The sequence below is a fragment of the Diceros bicornis genome, chromosome 12, assembly GCF_020826845.1.
Source record: "Diceros bicornis minor isolate mBicDic1 chromosome 12, mDicBic1.mat.cur, whole genome shotgun sequence".
NCBI classification, from domain to species: Eukaryota; Metazoa; Chordata; class Mammalia; order Perissodactyla; family Rhinocerotidae; genus Diceros; species Diceros bicornis.
In genome coordinates this window covers 10,319,921-10,340,930 of record NC_080751.1, presented here as the reverse complement: position 1 = coordinate 10,340,930, position 21,010 = coordinate 10,319,921, and the positions used below count along the sequence as shown (strand labels likewise).

The 21,010-nt window shown below is 38.6% G+C and overlaps 1 pseudogene; it reads left to right on the top strand.

Annotated features, from left to right (window-relative positions):
• The first annotated feature begins 5,778 nt into the window (after positions 1 to 5,778).
• On the top strand, positions 5,779 to 8,242 carry LOC131411654 (regenerating islet-derived protein 3-gamma-like; annotated as a pseudogene).
• Positions 8,243 to 21,010: the final 12,768 nt, after the last annotated feature.

The window sequence follows — 21,010 nt, the reverse complement described above, 5'->3', positions numbered from 1 at the left end:
GTTAGAGTTCGGCACACTTCTCTTCAGCAGTCCAGCTTCAGTTACCGGGTGCAGAACTACACCACTCATCTGTCAGTAGCCATGCGGTGGCGGTGGCTCACATAGAAGAACTAGTAGGACTTACAACTAGAATATACAGCTACAGACTGCGGCTTTAGGGAGGAAATAAAAAAGAGAGTGAGAGAGGAAGATTGGCAACAGATGTTAGCTCAGGGAGAAACTTTCCCAGTAAAAAAACAAAAAAAAAAGAAATTCTTTTAAAAAAAAGTATCATACACCGTGACCAGTGGCATTTATCCCTGGGATGCAAGGATGTTTCAAGATATGCAGATAAATCAATGTGATACACCACATTAAGGAAATAAAGGACAAAAATCATGTGATCATCTCAATAGAGATGATCTCAATAGATGGGGAAAAAATCTTCAGAATCTGTGGTACAACATAGTACCTAGAGTTAACAGTACATAAGGTATTGTGTACTTACAAATTGGTTAACAGGGTATATCTCATGTTATGCATTGTTATCACACACACATACACACACAAAGCCCTAACAAGAAAAGGGACATGAGGAGACTTTCAGTGGTGATGGATATATACGTACAGCCGTGGTGGTGATGATAGTGACAGAAGTTTATACAATGTCCATACTCACTAGATTGCATACTTTAATGATGTGCAGTTTTTTGTATACCAATTATACCTATAAAACATTAAAAAAAAAAACAAAACAGAATATTCAGGAATTGTGGGAACACCTCTGGTGCCAGATCTTGGTTTTAATACTTTTTTCAATAAAAGGAACCAGAGCTTTTTGAAGAAATGGTTGAGTATAAGAATGGGGTGCTGTAATATATAAAATGAGCCTGGAGAAGCCTATTGTGCCAGAAAGTAAGGAAGTGACTATAAAAATAAAAACATATTGTTAAGATTGTGTCAGTGAGACACAGAAGCCAACTGAAAGAGCTCTCAATGGCCAGAGCTGGAATTATTTGAGCTACAAAATAAAGGAACATTGGCTTATGACCCAAAGTATAATGCAAATATCCATGCATCAATATGGTAATAATATATACACTTATTTATATTTTAATTAATATATATTTTTATATGATTTAATTAATATGTGAATATTTAAATTTATTAATGAACAAAGACCAACCTCCCATGTAGAAAAATCCCAAATAACTTGTGGGGCTCCTCCACATTTGAGGAGAGGGAGCATAACTTCCAACACTAAGTGGGCTGTGCGTAGTGACTTCTTCCCAAGAGTAAAACATGGAAAAGGGGGAAAAAAGAGTAACTTATAGTGGAGAAAGCTCAAAAACACTACATCAGCCAGATGATCCAGACCAAAAGCAACCGTGATAAGTCTTGTTGATGGTAGATATCTTTGATACAGTACGATGAGAATGACATTTTACCTCTGTGATCGTCCTCCCCAAAATACATAACCCCAGTTTAGTCATGAGAATAAAATAACAGACAAATTCCAATAAAAGAGTATGATTCAAAATACCTAGTCAGTATTTTTCAAAAATGTCAAGGTTACCAAAAAACAAGGAAAATCTAAAGGACATGAGGTGAAAAATAAAGAAATTCAAATAAAGTGTGAGTTTTAGTTAATACAATGCATCAATATGGCTCATTAATTGTCACAAGTACTATACTAATGTAAGACATTAATCATAGGGACCCTGGGTACAGGGTGTAGGGTAAGACCCGGTATTACCATTGCAATAATTCTGTACATCTAAACTATTCTAAAAATTAAGGTCTTTTTAAAAAAATGAATTACTAAAAATGAAAGATAAAACAAAAACACATATGTTACAAGTCAGTTTTTAAAATTTTAAATTCCGAAGGCAAAACTAACCTGTTCAACACAGTAAAATTTTCTTAAATCTTCCTCTTGATTTCTCACCTTACCTCACCATAGACAAGGTGACTATCAGCTTGAGACCAGCACCACTTCATGGACCACATGATCAGTTCCTCATCCTTATAGGAGCTGCATGGAATCACTTTCCTGAGTACTTGCAAGAAAGGGCCTCGGTGGGTTTTCTGTCCTGTTTCCTGGAAACATATTCTGGCCTCAATTAGGACTGGAGTTGGGCGGACTTACTATCTGGCTAGATTTCTATTACTGCTTCTCAAATGACTGAAACACTGAATAAATGATGATTTCTTTGAAAAGCACCATGGACGTGAGTGAAGGACACGATTTTCATTGAATCTAAATACTTTTGGACCATCACACAGCTAACCACCTGACTGTCATCACCTTCCCACCCTCACATCTCGTGTGAAAATAAAGCACTTGGTCTGTTTCATCACCTGAAAGGGCAATGGGAGCTTGCCCCAAATCTTTTCTATGGAGCTAGAGCAACTCAGTATTGCTACCTAGGTAGAGTTGCCAGATAAAATACAGGACTCCTAGCTAAATTTGAATCTCAGATACACAATAGGTACTTTCTTAGTATAAGTATATGCCAAATATTACATCTTTGCTCAATTTGGCAGATATTGCATATTTGCCATATTTGTTGATACTACACGTGGAGCTTTACATTCTCAAATGAATAGATGAGAATAATGGACAATACTTATTTTCTTAATTGATGTTTGACAAATGTCCTATACTCTTTCTAAGATAGGCTGCCTAGCTTCAGAGAGGGAGGACCACCAATTACATCTGAAACTTAACTACAAGCACATTCAATTTTTTTGCTAGAGAATGTTTTTCTATTATTATCCGTCAGAGTTAGGGAGCATCTTCTCTTTATTCTCTAAAAGAGCTTGTATAAGATTGGAAATATATGTTTCTTGATTTGGTAGAACTCTTCGAAAAAATTTCTTGACATAAAGTGTTCCTTGTGAGAAGATTTTTAAATAAAGATTACATTTCTTTAACAGTTACAGTAAAACTTTCAAGATTTTCTTAATTTTACTGCAATGAGATATCACTTCACTCCTGTCAGAAAGGTTATTATCAAAAAGATAAGAAACAACAAATGTTGGCAAGGATGTGGAGAAGAGAGAACAGGCAATGCACTGTTGGTGGGAATGTCAGTTGGTGAAGCCACTGTGGAGAACAGTATAGAGGTTCTTCAAAAAACTACAAAGAAGATTACCATATCATCCATCAATTTCACAGGAGAAATCTGAAGAAAATAACAACACTAATTTGAAAAGATATATGCACCGCTATGTTCATAGCTGCATTATTTACAATAGCCAAGATATAGAAACAACCTAAATGTCCGTCGATGAATAAATGGATAAAGAAGATGTGGTATACATATACTCTGGAATACTACTCAGCTATAAAACGAATGAAATCTTGCCATTTGTGACAAGATGGATGGACCTTGAGGGTATTATGCTAAGTGAAACAAGTCAGAGAAAGACAGATTCTGTATGATTTTATGTGGAATGTAAAAAACAAAACGAACAAACAGATAGAACAATTTTGTGGTTGCCAGAGGGGAAGGGGATTGGAGGGTTGGAGAAGGGTGAAGGAGATCAAGAGATACAAACTTCCAATTATAAAATACATAAGTCATGGAGATGTAATGTACAGCATGGTGACTATAGCCAAGAATATTGTATTGCATATTGGAAAGTTGCTAAGAGAGTAGATTTGGGAAGTTCTCATCACAAGAAAAAAACACTTTGTAACTTTTTGTGGTGACAGATGATAAACAGAATTATTGTGGTGATCACTCTGCAATGTATGGAAATATATAATCACTATGTTGTACATCTGAAACTAATATGATGTTATATGTCAATTCTATTGTATTTAAAAACTTAATAAGAACACCAAAGAATTTTTATTCACATGGGTTATTGATATTTTTAATACTGTATTAAAACAGTGGTTTTTAAAATATTTATTTAATAACTTACATTATCAGTGTTGAAAAAAATGTCAACAAAATGCCCATATAGGTATAATAAGTTGGTCTATCTGTCCATTTTTCAAGTAAGAAGCGTGTTCCATGAAAACTGTAGATTAAAACTCTGTTACAAATGCTTTTCCTAAGACAACCATTATACTTGAATATGAAGACTTCCCATTGAGTCATACAGACTATTAAAAGAAATGTATTACAGGGTTGAGATTTACTAAAATTACTTATCTTTACTGCTTCATCAAGTTCTTCAAGGACATTTTTAAGTGAAAACATCTTTTTGTTTCTTGCAGGGACATGGACACGAAGAATACAGGTGGATGCCGCTGTCTTGGTCAATGCTAAGGCACTGGAACTCTTACCCACTTTTGCTTTTACCCCATCAGCACAGGTGTCAACACAGTGAAAAACGCAACATTTTAATATAATTATGAAAATTACAACTTCACCGTCCACCTAAAAGGGTCTTGAAGACCCCTATGGATCTGCAAATCACAATCTGAGAATGCCACTCTGAGGAATCCAATTGCCAGCTCAGAATTGACCTGAACTGAGAAACTCTTCTCAGTCTTCCCACACAGAGGGGGCTGGAAGGCAAGTCTGTTCATCTGCTGTACTTTCTGATCAGGCTTGCCTATTGACTCACAAGATTATTCCATGTGTCCTTCACACCTTGATGTAATCTTGAAGCAGCAACTCTGAACCATTGTTCCTTCCCTTGGTTTCAATCGTTTCTTTTCCCTCAACTAATACTTTGCACTCACCAATAATTCCATTTCCTCTGCCAATCCAATTTTTACTTATTAATTTGCTTTTATTTAATCTTTTTTTTTTTTTTTTTTGGTAAAGAAGACTAGCCTTGAGCTACCATCCATTGCCAATCCTCCTCTATTTGCTGAGGAATATTGGCCCTGGGCTAACATCCATGTCATCCCTCCTCTACTTTATATGGGACGCCTCCATAGCACTGCTTGATAAGTGGTACGTAGGTCTGCACCCGGGATCCCAACTTGTGAACCCCGGGCCACCAAAGCAGAGAGCGTGATCTTAACTGCTACGCCACTCAGCCAGCCCTGGCTTTTATTTAATCTTAAAAGACAAGTTTCCAAGAATTGTATGTATATATACACCTACAGGAGTGTGTTCCTGGTAGATTGCTCAAAAATTATACTTTGAACTTTTCTTATCTCTCCAATGACACAATATTTCCTAAACTATGTACCATCAGAATTTGCACCACAGGACTACCATCATTCCTGTAAATTTTCAGAAAAGGTATCTGGGCAAGGCTGGGGGAAAGGACAGACTTCACCTGTTCCTGGAGTGTGCTGCTCTGCTAATGGGAAGGAAGCACATAGTCGTAATTCCCAGCCTTTGTCAGCAAAACTCTACTCTCTGTGATGGGAGTCTCCTGTAGCCAATGCCAAGCCCTTCCCCACGACCCCTGATCTGTACCCTCCATCAGATCCTCTTTTAAAAGCCCAGTCTTGTCTGATTTGACCAACCATCACTGAGCCCTGCAAGACAGGTAAATGGAAGCTGAGAGAAGATGAGACCCATGGTAGGGGTTTTACCTCACACATTAGGGGGAAAGTCACAAGAGGATTCCAGTCTTCAGAACACATAGGAGCTCGGAGAGTCAGCATGGGTGAGCCTGGGCGATCGCAGGGAGAGTTGGCAGTACAGATTCTCTAGTTCTTTCCAGAACTATAAAAGGGGATAAATGTCACCAACATCAGTTTATTCCTAGGGGATTAGACACAGAAAATACAAGAGGTAGAATAGAGGGTTCTTTGCGTGCCCTCTCAGTGACCACACTTCGTTTAGTCATCTCTGATTGCCTACTCAAATCACAGGCATGAGGCTGTGCCCTATGGCCCTCTACAGCCTGTCCTGGATGCTGCTCTCCTGCCTGATGTTCCTATCTCAGGTCCAAGGTGAGATTTCTCTACTCTAGCACTGGGTTCCCTGTGAATGCTCAGGGCCAAACAGAGGAGGAAGGCTTCTGTGTGATACATGTCATGGTGACACACAATGAATGGCTTGCTATTCCTCCATCATCACTCCTTTTTTCAGGGTAACTGTGGTGGGAGGCCCCTCAGTGGTCCATTCACACTGGAATGAGACGATTTCCTGTTTTCTCAGTGGACTCTAATTTTTGTTGGTAGGCTGAAGAGGGAAGATGTGAGGGGTCACTAATGGGATATGGGGAAATGGAATGAGTAGAGGATCCAATGTAAGAACAGTCAGCCCGGAGCGAGGGAAAGACTGGACTTTTGAATAAAGGGGAAGGGTAAAAAAAAAGAGAAGTTCCCTCATTTAATAGGGCTGGTTCAAGGTTAAGAAGTTCTGAAAGTGATGGTCAACGTGAGAGGTAGACAGGAGTTTGGTGTCACTTCCCCAAGCACTTGCCTTGTAGATATTCCCCAAGATCGCCTGCCCACCCCAATCCCTACTCTTCATTTCTCTCTATACCTCTCCTTCATTTCCTTCCACCCAGGTGAGGATTCCCAAAAGGACATGCCCTCAGCACAGAGCAGCTGTCCCAAAGCCTCCAAGGCCTATGGCTCTCAAAGCTATGCCTTGTTTATGACACCAAAATCCTGAATGGATGCAGATATGAGTAGTTGGATTTGCAGCTAGTGGGAAGAGGAGAAAGTATATTAGAGTGAGGGGTAGTATCCATTCTCCAGAGTTTCTTGAGGGTGAGAATGAGCACTCTCATTTGTTGCAAACATACCCCTTCTCACTTAACTCTGCCATGCCCTTCCCCCAGTGATGTCTCAAACTCTTCCTCAGTCTCTCCCTTCCCCACACAGATGGGCTGCCAGAAGTAGCCCTCAGGACACCTTGTGTCTGTGCTCAGTGGGGCTGAAGCATCCTTTGTGGCCTCCCTGGTCAAGAACAATGTGAATACCTACTCACATGTCTGGATTGGGCTCCATGACCCCACCCAGATACAATTTTCTCCTCTCTGTTACCTCTCAAGCTGCTGTGGCCCTCCAGGCCCAGCGCCTGTGCCCTGCGCCTGTCCAGGAGATGCCCTAGAGAGCCCCAGAACTCAGACATCCGGGTGACGTGTGTGAGAAGGAAAGGGCCTTGGGCCAGCTGAAGAGCTGAGTTCTGCAGTGGTCCCTAGTCTCCAGCTGAGTTAATGTGCCTCTTGGCAAGCTTTGTACACAATTCATACACGAGGTCTTATCATTCAGTTCTCTGAGCCTCCCTGAGTCTCGGACATACTATGCCCAGGGAATCCTAAATGAAGACACAAGGCATTTTGCCCCTGGTAACAGACATTGTCTTTGAGTATCAGAAGGTAAACGCAAATGCACCACCAACTGTTGTTCAGACAGTAACATGTTACTCTGAGTGTTTCCATTGGTCTTTGTGGTTATTGGCTTTAGGATTTGCCAATAGGAACAAGGAGTTAGGGAGAGTTTCCCAGAGGAAAACTCTGGGGCAGCACCTGGATGAGCAGACCACATTCCATGATGCAGGGGAAGGGATGAGGTGTTCCAGCTGAGGGGACGATGCAGTGAGAGTTCCAGTGAGCATTCAACCTCACCTGGTGCCCTCCTCTACTCCACAGGGCTATGAGCCTGATGCAGGTGGATGGGAGTGGAGTAGCACTGATGTGCTGAATTACTTTGCCTGGGAGAGAGATCCTACCACTATCTCAAACCCTGGCTACTGTGGGAGCCTGTCACGAAGCACAGGTAAGACACAGAGGAGCGGGGCCGGCCCTGTGGTTTCAAGCGGTTGAGTGAACGCGCTCCACTGCGCTGGCCCAGGGTTCACCGGTTTGGATACCAGGTGCTGTTCTAAAACACATGGCTTGTCAAGCCATGCTGTGGTGGCGTCCCATCTAAAGTAGAGGAAGATGGGCACGGATGTTAGCCCAGGGCCAGTCTTCCTCAGCAAAAAAAAAGAGAATGATTGGCAGATGTTAGCTCAGGGCCCATCTTCCTCACCAAAAAAAAAAAAAAAAAAAGACAGAGGAGCTACCTCGTGCCCTTCACCTCTCATTTCTGGGATTGAACTTCAGGGAATGCTCCTGAGCTAGAATACGCAATGTTGGTTTCCCTTTTCCCATCTTCTCTCATCTCTCCTCTCTTTGAAACTCCTTCCCCTGGAGTAGGACTCCAACAAAGAGGAGGGAGAGGTTTTGGATCCTCGGCCAGAGTCTGGGAGACCTCTCTATTCAGTTCACCAGCTCCACCAGGCCCATTCACTTTAGCTCTTTTCTCTCTCCAGGATATCTGAAATGGAAAGACTATAGCTGTGATGTGAAGTTACCCTACGTCTGCAAGTTCAAGAACTAGGAGAGCTGGGCATCATCTGCTTGAATCTGGTATGCAGCTTGTCGTGGACATGGGACCAGTGTGAAGACCCACCCAGGACAGGAGTATTTTCTCCACACCACCAACCTGACCACCTCATTCTGCCCTTCCCTCCTCCTCAGCCTCCTGTCAGGTTTTTTTGTCTGTTCCATGGCCTGAATTCTCAGAGAGCAATAACAAATGTTTTTTTCCATACTTGCATGATTTTGTGCTCCAGTCTCATAGCAAGACTCTGAGGAAGAAGTGAGTGTGGGAGGAAATCTAGGCCTTGCTTCTGTCCAGTTTCATGCAGGACTCTGAAAAGATGAGCAAGTGTACATCCACACCAGGGCATCTATGACAACTATATAGGCCCTGTTCGCATAGGTGTTATGCTATAGATGGACAAGACATTGGTCTCTCACACACTCTGCTGCACATTCCTCCTGATAGGGTCACCCAAACAGCCTTAGTGGGATCTGATATGTTTTAGAACAGCACTTCTGAAATCATTTGCTGTGAGGATTTATTATTTTTCCTCAATATGCAATCTGCCATGGGACATAACTTTTATAAAACATTGTAAAAAAAGAATGGCTTGCACTTCTGGTTACAGTGGTGCCATGTAGAGCATTGGAAGCTGTCACTCTCTTCCTTAAAACAAGAAAAAAATCTCAACAATTGGACAACCAAGAACTTTCCTTGGTCTAATCACCCTGATATCTGCAGAGGCACCTGAATACATAGAGCCCTTCTCATTTCTGCTTACCTGGAGCAGGAGCTGCTAGAACCATAAACTATTAGGAATATTAAATGGTAATTTAGACAAATTTCTGTATCCTGCTTGTGGATTGGCTTTCAGAATGAGAAACTGCTGGAGGCTGTCATCCTAGGGAGGTCTTGCGCTTTCACGAGTTTTACCTTCCGGAACTCCAGCAGATTCTAGTGCTGAAGAGAAAATTATTATTATCATTATTTTTGTTTTGTTTTTAAAAAAAATTTTATTGAGGTATAATTGACAGATGACATTATATTACTTTCTTGTGTACAACATAATGATGCAATATTTGTACATATAGCAAAATGACCACCACAATAATTCTGGTTAACATCTGTCACCATACGTAGTTACAAAATTTTTTTCTTGTGATGAGAACTTTTAAGATTTACTCTTTTACAAACTTTCAAATATTCAGTATAGTATTATTAACTATAGTCACCATACTGTACATTCAATCACCATGACATTTGTTTTTTTATATGTTTGTGTTTTTTTAAAAATTATTTTATTGAAGTCATACTGGCTTATAATATTGTGTAAATTTCAGGTGTAGATTATTATATATGTTTCTGTATAGACTGCATCGTATTCACCACCAGTAATCTAGTTTTTATCCATCACCATACACATGTGTCTTTTTACCCTTTTTGCCGTCTCCCCACACCCTTGTCCTCTGGTAACCACTAATCTATTTTCCTTATCCGTTTGTTTATTTATCTTCCACATATGTGTGAAATCATATGATCTTTGTCTTTGTCTGGCTGGCTTATTTTGCTTAGTATAATACCCTAAGTTCCATCCATGTTGTCACAAATGTCACGATTCTGTCTGTTACGGCTGAATAGTATTCCATTGTGTATATATAACACTTCTTCTTTATCCATTCATCCGTTGATGGGGAATTTGGTTGCTTCTACATCTTAGTTATTGTGAATAACGCTGTGTTGAACATAGGGAAGCATAAATCTCGTTGGATTGTTGATTTCATGTTCTTTGGATAAATATCCAGTAGTGGGATAGCTGGATCAGATGGTATTTCTAACATCAGACTAAAAAACTTCTGCAAGGCAAAGGAAACCATGAACAAAACAAAAAGACAGTCTATTAACTGGGAAAATATTTGCAAATCATATATCCGACAAGGAGTTGATTTCCAAAATATGTTATTTCTCAATAACAAAAAAATAAACAACCTGATCAAAAAATGGGCAGAGGATATGAACAGACATTTTTGCAAAGAAGATATACAGATGGCCAACAGACACATGAAAAGATATTCAACATCACTAATTTTTAGGGAAATGCAAATCAAAACTACAATGAGATATCACCTCACATCCATCAGAAGGGCTATAATTAACAAGACAAGAAATAACAAGTATTGGAGAGGATGTAGAGAAAAGGGAACCTTCATACACTGCTGGTGGGAATGCAAAATGGTGCAGCCACTATGGAAAGCAGTATGGAGATTTCTCAAAAAATTAAAAATGTAAAATAACCATTTTGAACTCTATCCAGATAAAGACACCATAAGAAAAAAAAAAGAGGTCAATACCTCTGATATATGGAGATGCAAAAATCCTGAACAGAAGAGTAGCAAACTGAGTTCAACAGAACATTAAAAGTATCAGATACCATGACCGGTGGGATTTATCCCTAGGATGCAAGGATGTTTCAATATATACAAATCAATCAATGTGATACACCACATTAAGGGAATAAAGGACCAAAATCACATAATCATCTCAATAGATGCAGAAAAACTTCCAGAATCTGTGGTAAAGCATAGTACCTACAGTTAACAGTAAATAAGGTATTGTGCACTTAAAAGTTTGTTAAGAGGGTAGATCCTGTGTTACCTGTTGTTTGTCTTTTTTATGGCACAAAAACCCTAACAAAAAAAACAGACATGGGGAAATTTTCCATGGTGATGGATATATTTATTACCTTGGTTGTGGTGATAGTAACACAAGCATACACATAATTTCAAACTCACCAAATTGTATATACTAATTATGGGCAGTTTTTTGTATACCAATTATACTTCAATTAAGCTGGGGAAAAAAAGGGAAGAAAATATCCAAGATTTGTGGGAACATCCCTGGTGCCAGATATTGGTTTTAATACTAGTCTCCAAAAAAAGAAACAAGAGTTTCTTAAAGAAATAGTGGACTATAAGAAGGGGTGGTAAATATATAAAATGAGCCTGAAGCACCTGACTGTGCCAGAAAGTAAGGAAGGGATTATACAAAGAAAAACATATGCTTGGGATTGTGTCAGTTGGACACAGGATCCAACTGAAAGAGCTCCCAATGGCCAGAGCTGGAAACATTTGAACAACAAAATAAATAAAGTAGTATTGGATTACAACCCAAAGTATAATGCAAATATTCATGACTCAATATTGACATAATCAATGTTTTTATATGTTAATGTATTAATAATAAATAGTAATAATTAACAATAAATAAATTAGTAATAAATAAATTTATTAATAATATATTAAAAAATAATTAATAAGAAAAGACCAATCTCTCATGCAGGAAAATCCCAAATAACTTATGGAGCTCCTCTACGCTCAAGGAGACGGAGCATAAGTTCCCACACTTTAAGTGTGGACTCTACATAGTGACTCCCTTCCACAGAGTAAAGACTGTAAAGGGGAAAGAAAAGAGTAACTCTATAGTGGATAAAGCTGACAAACACTACATCAGCCAGGCGATCGAGACCTATGCAACCGTAATAAGTTTTGTGGACGGTAGTTACCTTTGATACAGAATGAGGAGAATGATCCCTTCCCTCTGTGATAGTCCTCCCCAGAATACATAACCCCAGTCTAATCATGAGAATAAAATATCAGACAAATTCCAATAAAAGAGTATTATACAAATACCTGGCCAGTTTTCTTCAAAATTGTCAAAGTTATCAAAAAACAAGGAAAGTCTAAAGGACATGAGGTAGAAACTAAGGAAATTTGAATAGATATGAGTTTTAATTAATACTAGTATACCTGAGTGTACCAATACGGCTCATTAATTGTCACAAGTACTTTATTCATGTAAGATGTTAATGATTAGGAAACTACGTGCACGGTGTATGGTAAGGCCCTGTGGCACCATTGCAATAATTCTGTACATCTAAAACCATTCTGAAAACTAAAGTCTTTTTTTAAAAAATGAATTCCTAATCGTTAAAGATAAAACAAAAACATATGTATTATAAGCCCATTATTAAAATTTTAAATTCAGTAGACAAAACTAATCTCTCCAATGCTGTAAAATTTTCTAAAATCTCCCTTTCGATTTCTCACCTTACCTCACCATAGACAAGGCGACAATCAGGTAGAGAACAGCACCATTTCATGGACCACATGATCAGTTCCTCATCCTTATAGGAGCTGGGTGGAATCAATTTCCTGAGTACTTGCAAGAAAGGACCCCAGTGGGTCCTATTCTGTCCTATGTCCTGGAAACATATTCTGACCTCAATCAGGACTGTAGTTGGGCAGACTTAATATCTGGCAAGATTTCTATTAATATTTCTCAAATGACTGAAAAATTGAATGAATGATGACTTCTTTGAAAAACACCACAGACATGAGTGAAGAAGGATGAGATTTTCAATGAATCTAAATACCTTTAGACCATCATATGACTCACCACCTCACTGCTGTCATCCTCCCAGCCTCACATCTTGTGTGAAAATAAAGCACTGGGTCAATTTCCTCATCTGAAAGGGGGATAGGAGCTTAGCCAAAGTCTTTTCTATGGGCTGAGAACAACTCAGCATTGCTACATGAGTAGGGTTGCCAGATAAAATATAGGAGTCCTAGATAGCTAAATTTGAATTTCAGATACACAACAAATACTTTCTTAGTATAAGTATATGCCAAATATTACATCTTTGCTCAATTTGGCAGACATTGCATATTCTCAAATGAATGGATGAGATGAATGGACAGTGTCTACTTTTCTTAGCTGATGTTTGGCAAGTGTCCTGTACCCTTTTGAATATAGGCTTCAAAGAGGGAGGACCACAGATTGTATCTGAAACTTAACTACAAGCACATTCAGTCCTTTTGCTTGAGAATGGTTTGCTATTATTATCTGTCAGAGTCAAGGAGTATCTTCTCTTTATTCTCCAGAATAGTTTGTATAGGATTGAAAATACGTGTTTCTTGGTAGTTTGGTAGAACTCTTCCAAAAATCTCTTGACGTAAAGTTTTCTTTGTGAGAATATTTTTAAATAAAGATTTAATTTCTTTAACAGTAATGGTAGGACTTTCTTAATTTCTCTTGGAAGAATTAAGAATTTTTCAACCTCAGGCATTTATAAAGGGAAAGAAGCCAATTTAGGCATTGCATAAGCAAAAAAGGAATAATGATAATGGTCTCTGGCATCCTCCAACTCCTTCACTGGTTTTAAAGTAGGTAACTGAAAGTCCAATCCTCCTTTTGCCCTATATATAGATGTGTCTTACAGGGATACAGTGTTCATAGTTCTTGTAAGGCTCTGGGCTATGTAAGTGACCATATTCTTTAATCCTGGGAGAACCAAATGAGTGGAGATAGATCTATGGTGTATTATCCTAATGAGATGAAGAAATGCTGTCTGCTGCAGCCCGGAGTATTTCCATAGCTCAATAAGTAACAATATTTCTTTTTTCTTCTGTTCATCAGAGCAAAAGCAGGTATTCATTAGTGCTTATCTTTAAAGTCTCTTACATTGGCGGAGAGGGCTGTATTCATGTATTTAAAAGGAATGAGAAGAGGGCATGTCTCCTATTGACATATTTTCCTAAATACAAGAAAAGGGGAAAAATACCAAAGTTCTCTTAGTTCAACTACTTTTTATTAGATTAAAGTGATAACCTTCTCTAGGAGAGGGTCACACCCATGGGAGAGCCAGTAAACAAAAATAGGAAGTTTCGGTATCACAGGTAAACTTTGCATCCTCTATTGAAGGTGTCCTTGCCGTCATTTCACTGTCATCAAATCAGAAGTGAAAAAAAAAACAACACAGCAGAATATGGAGTCAGTGACTTAATAAGAAACAGCATTCCACCAAGAAAATAAGGTCCAATTGTCCATTTAGAGTGAGCACTCTCCGTACTTTCTTGTTGGAGGGCTGAGTGCCTTGAGCATGGGTAGAAATCCATGGCTTTCAGCTTCAAGATGATTTAAGAGAAGCCAAACAGATGGGATTTTCGGCACATCATGAAGGTTAATATGGGAAGCCTCGGGGTCTTTCGAGGGCTGGTTCTGATTCTGGACCTCATCTCTTTATCACCATTGTTATCCTTTGCTACGGCTTTAACTCAACAGTGAGTACAAAGTGGAGAAGGAATTAGACTGAAAGTTGGTAAATCAGAATTTGGTTTCTGCTCTACCTTTTCTTGGCTATGTATCTATACTGTCCCTCATTCTTTAAAAGAGACAAACTGTCATTGCCCCTTCCTGCCCAGGTAGATTTGCAAACACCAACAGGTATTGAAGCAATTTCCCCAAACCACTCGCTCCCATCGAGGTTTTTCTCATCCCAGCTTTGTTAATGGTTTGCTCCTATTTTCCACTATTCCCAAAATCTTTGCTGTAACTAAAACCTTGAACTCTATTCCTTGTATCTCCAGAATTAGTGTTTTATGTGCTTTCCCAGTTGGATTAAATGATATATAACGACACTCTGAGCTCTAACCTTCTATAATACGTGACATAAAACAAAAAGTGCTTGGCAACACATTAAACGTTAACATTCTGAGTTACAGACCCAGGAAGTATTCAATTTGGTGGTGATTTTTCTAGTATCATCAGACTATACCACAAATGACCCTACATACATTTGTTCACTTAAACAGATTTAGGGGTGCACCAGAAGGTTATTGCTGGGTTCAAATCATCATACCTTTGAAATGAGTAGAAACTCAACTGTGTCTTCAAAACCAGCACATTATCACCACCACCCCCATCCAGCACAATGCTGACCACACAAACTCAAGTGTAAACGTTTTCTAGTTCCCTTGATTTCCTTAGACAAACCATTGTTGGCTCTGATCTTAAATTTTCATATGGAGTTATCTTCAATCCCAGCATTTTCTGCTATTTTACTTAATATATGATTTTGGTCTTGTTAGGGCTTTCCTTCACTCCACTGGATTTGTCTCTGTTTCCCTTTTCCTACTGTATCAGTTATGATACTTTTGGCTATAACAGAATACCCAACCATAAGCAGCTTAAATAACACAGAAATTTATTGATTTACTTAAGAATTCAGAGAACGGTCTTTTTCAGGGTTTACCAGAAGCTCAGGGATGTCAGTGCTCTAGGTTGACATCTCCATGATTATCTTGGCCTTTCCCTCATCAACATAAAATAACCTCAGCAGCCTTCACATCGTCTGACAATTTCCAATGCAGTAAAGAAGGGAAAAGGAGAAAATAAGACTTCCTTCTCATACACTCTTTCTTATTATGGAGAAACATTATTCTCACCAGCCCCTAGTAGACATAATCTTACATCTCATCGGCGTCAAAGTCGGGTTGTGGTTCTATTCTAAATCAGTCACCAGAAAAGGGATTGAGATTGTCATAATTGACTTTGACAAATCAGAATTCATCTCCTGGAACTGGACTTATTGTCTTCCATACAAAATCAGGATTTTGTTAGCAGAATTGAAAAAGAACAACTTTTGCCAAGTCAATCAACATTGTCTGCTCCACCTAGAGCCGTGCTTAAGTTCCTGAGATACTGACCACAGAGGACATTTTGCTAAATTCACAGTCTTTATTCATGACCAGTTTGTGTCCTGAACCATTTTAGAAATTTTCTTCCCCTGGTGAACTCTCATAAATCTTTCTATCTAGAAGTCTAGAGCAGAGGGATGCAGGCAGTTTCTATATCTCCTCCCCCTCTATCCATTCTGTCCCATTGAACCCTCCATAATTTAATGCCTTCCAGGCAGTCCAGAGCTCTACTTTTCCTGATACAGTTGATAAAATTAATATTACTAATATTTGTAGTATCTTATTTCTCTCACTAAAAACTTCTCTCCTTCAATTTGGGGGGAAGAAGATGGAGGTGCTCCAACTTGTGCACGAGCCCCCCATGCCTAAAATTTGTATGGGAAACTTTGCATTTTATTCAATATCTGAATTCTCCGTAATTTCCTCTTCCAGAGTCCGTACTCCTACTGGGTTGCTGACAGTTCAATGGTGTCTTGCCTCTGATAGGACACAAGCTTTTTTTAAGCTGGCTTAATTTAGGCTATTTGGATATAAGATGCTGACATGCATTCTGACTCGAAAGCAAGAGGGGATGTTTTTGAAAGGACATGGATTTATCTCAATGCACCCAAGATTAGGACATATAGCTGAGTCTCATGAAGGATGAGGAAAAGAAAGAACCAAGTCAGAAAGTGAAGTTACTCTTTTCTTCTTTTTCTCTCTTTATCTCACTGGGTTTGGGTCATAGTCTTTCAGGCAATCAGTTGAGTGATCAAACATGGCTAACTAACTAGAATTCTACCAAATTTTCCCTCTGGGGATTCAAAACTTTAACTATGTTTTTGGTGAAAAAATTAGTTTTCAGGAGAATATCTGCCTATTCTAGCTAGGACTGGGTGCTCACCCCAGTCCAATCAGCTGGGGCAAAGAATCCGAGTCACATGGTATTATTATGGGAGCTACATTCACCTCTTAAGTAGGACCTTTGGATGAGACCCAATTCTTAGAGAAGGGGGGCAGGAAGGCATTCCGACAGAAGTTTACTGCAGGGAACAAGACTTAATTGTCTCAGCCTCTCGTTGTTTTCTCACCTGGATTTCCATTTTTGGGTACTGACACGTTGCCCCAGATATCGTATCTGCTTCTGACATTGAACGGTCCTCCAGACTTTCAGGAGTTGTCAGCTGGCTATTGTACTCATTATTCTTGTTGTATTCCTCCAATCCTTATTTGTTTCAAGAACTATGTATTTAACCTGTCGTGATTTGGATTTCTGCCAGTCACTGTGAACCAACAAACTGGACATAACATTTTGCCCAGGTTGGATCTGCATCCCCACAGGCTCCTGGGTTTCTGGTGGTACCTCTATCATTAACTTACTCTCTGTCTAGACTTCAGGAGAGCAACCATCTGATAGCAATAGCAGGTGAAGAGAACATCTGGGTAAGAGTTAGGTGAACCGAGGGACCCTATTTCCTGATATCCCTGAAAGTAACTCACCCCTTTTAGCTTTAACTGAGTTCTTTCCTCTCCACCTCCAAACCTCCTACCATCAAGCCACATTTGTCGATTCTTCCTAAGCAGTTTTTAAAGTGCACCTCTGGGAGGTCATTGCACACCAGCTGCATAGATCTTTTATGTGTATATTTGGCACTTGGATTTATTTATGGATTACTTCCTCATGTCTAAAGCAGAATTCCCCAAAATCTCATTCCTGGGATGCTCACTTCATGAGCTACTCATTTGTTTAATTTTATTGCATGTAAATACTTCGGAAATACTCCTTCCATGGCTAAGTTCAGGAAACACCAAGTTTTGCAAATTTGAGCAGGTTTCTCCACTGCTGGACTTTTCCAAGTCTTTGTGTGCAAATGTATGAAAACAAAAGAAAGTAATAGGGTTTGCAGCTCATCGAGTGTTTGGTCACAGGTGTTTATGTTTCTCTATTTGGGAGAAATATCTATTAATAGATCACCAGTTTAATTCAGTTCTAATAATAGTGTAAAGCACTGTTTTTCACAGCATGGGGTACAACTTACTGGTGTTTGAAATCATTAAATCAATTTGATGGGAAATAACTAACACATTTTTCCTAAATGAAAGGAGAATAGAATAGAAAATGTCACAGTATATTGCACAAAGAGGGTAAATATTGTTTTGTGAAACTTTTATTTTAGTTGTATATTTATATGTGAACAGTATTGGGATATAAAATATGTTTCTTATTGTAAGTAGCAGTCAGAATTTTGAATGCCTCTAGTCTAAAGCATAGGCTTTTAGGTAACTGTAGGAGGATCAAACAAACTACCACTAGAGGGAGAGTTGGTGCAGCACAGAGTACATTTCTGGAGAAATTAGATGCATGAGCTGGCTGCTTCTAAAAACAGAGAGGGTTAGAAAAAAAAAATTAGAAAAAAAAAAAGGTTAATCTATTCCTACATCTTCTAAAACTAAATGTCTGCTACAGTGGCACATCCCAGGGAACAGGAGGAGCAAAATTGCAAATGAAAATGCACAGTGTGTAAATAATAGAGGGGTCAGAATTAGGTAGTTCAGTTGTGTCTTTAACCAACTAGAGAGCCAGGAGTATGAGGTGAAGAATGCTATACACAGGAGTAAGTCAGAGAGACCTAGGACTCGAGGGTTCCTTATGCCTTCAGAAACTATGAATAACTAGAGTCATTTGTCCATTTTTTTTTTCTTGGCTACTCAGAATGAGAATGCTTCCTATGTGTTAAGAGACACCCCTCTGGGTGTGGCTTATGGTGAGAGGCAGGCTTACAACTCCCACTACAGGAACAAAAGTGGCAGATATCCCCCATCTCACAGTTCTCTGGATGCCCCAGCCAGGTAGTGGAAGAAGGAGAAAGAAGCAATCAGAGATCATCCACAATGGTAATGGAGCAATGGGGTCCTGCAGCAGTGGCAGTGAGGGGTCAATGGTTGTGGCTCACACAGAGCTTCATAGTCAAGCTGCTCTAACTACCTGATATTGCCTGTATTTTTAGCTGTCAAACTTTCCTCATTCCTTCTTGTCCAAACCTGGTGCTCAAGCCTCCCAACGCATCTTTGATCTAATGAAGAGCCTTTATATTTTCTTTAGATTTTACAACTTAAGGTATATTTGAGGTGCAATAAACTGTACATATTTAAAGTATACAAATTAATGTCTTGACATATGTATACACCCATGAAACCGTCAAAATAATTGATATAATAAATATATCCATCACCACTAAAGGTTTCCTCCCCCATTCCCACCTGCTATTCTCAACTTCTCCAATCTCCCCAATCCAAGGCAACCACTGATCTGTTTTCTGACACTATAGATAAGTTTAATTTGCATTTTCTAGAATTTTATATAAATGGAATAATACATTGTATACTTTTCCCTCTGGTTTCTTATACTCAACACAATTATTTTGAGATTCATTCATATTATTGCAAGTATTGATACTTCATTTATTTTCATTGTTGAGTAATATTCTATTGTGTAGATATAGCACAATTTGTCTACTCTATTGATAGACATTTGGGTGGTTTTCAGTTTTTGTCTATTATGAATAAAGCTGCTGTGAATATTAATGTACAAGTTTATGTAGAGACAAATGCTTTCACTTATCTTGGGTAAACATCTAGGAGTAGAATATCTGCATTGCACACTAGGAATATATTTCACTTTTTAAAAATTGCCACAAGTTTTCTGAAGAGATTGTATCATTTATATCAACACCAGCAGTGTATGAGAGTGTCAGTTTTGCACTCTTGGTATGGTCAGTCTTTCTAATGTCAGTCACTCTAATGGGTGTGTAGTGTCATCTCATTGTTATTCCAATCTGCTTCTCTCTAATAATGAATGATGTTGAGAAGTTTTTCATGTGTTAATTTGCCATCTATATGTCTTTTTCCGTGAAATGTCTGTTTAAATCTTTTGCCCACTTTACACTGGGTTGTTCGTCTTATTATTATCCAGTTGTAAGACTGCTTTACATATTCTAGATAAAATTCTTTTGTTGGGAATATGTTTTGGAAATATTTTCTCCCAGTTTATGACTTGCCTTTTCATATTCTTAACAGTGTCTCATGAAGAATAAAAGCTTTTAATTTTTACTATGTCCAACTTATCTTTTCGTGTGTAGTTTGTAAATATTTTTAAGAAAATCATTGCTTAACTCAAGGTCACAAGATTAGTTCCTATATTTTCTTTTTCAAGTATTATAATTTCACATTTTATATTTATATATACAATACTTTTTGAGTTAATTTTTGAATAAGACATGAGTATAGGTCAAGGTTATTTTATTTTGCATATGGACATCAACTTGTTTCAGCACTATTTCTTAAAATAGCCTCTCTTGAATAGCCTTTTTAGCTGTTTTTTCCCTAGCTTTATTGAGATAAAATTGATAAATAAAAATTGTATACATTGAAGATGTACAAAGTGCTATTTTGATAAAATAAGAAGGAACTTAAGACAGAAGGCAGATGAAACCAAATGAATCTACCTCTTTTATAATAAATCACGTAGATATTGAAGAGAGGGGGGAAAATGAGCTGATTTAAGTAACTTTGGAAAACAATATTTTGATTATATACTTGTAAAGGAAAAAAAAGACAAAAAAGAATTCTACACACTGTACTCTAGTAGGTAAGTTTGTTTCTCACAAGGATATAGCATAGCAATCTGAAACTACATTATATGTGTACTACTGCTACGGCACAAAGGGCATGATCTGCTTGCCGCAAGACAAAAGCCAATTGTCAAGAGGCAAGATAGTGGCAGAGAAAGGGCATTTTGTTACAGCTTGCTAGCAAGAGGGAAGATGGCCTACTAATGGCCAAAAGAACCATCTTAAGGGAGCACAAAATCTTACAGCAGTTATGTAGGCTGGTGGGATATAGGGGAGGGGGTTAGGAATGTTGACCCTCGGGTGATACAGACTGGGAGTCACCACATCAGATCTTTCAATTTCCATTGATAATGGCTATCAGCATAGACTCTCTGTTCAGAGGTCATCACATTCCTAAGGAACTCAAAAGAACAAAGTGATCATCTTATCATAACTAGGAGGTACACGCACAATCAGGGGTCATAAAATCTACAGACCAGTTAGATCTCCTGGAGGGTGCATATCCAGCTAGGTTAGTTAGTCAGAGGTCATTCAAAGTTACAATAGGGTTTCTTTTTTACAACATGGCTTCCCTTATGTCAACCTTGTCTTCAGCCGGCATCACTAGAGTTAGATAAATAACTAAATGTATTGTAGGTAAT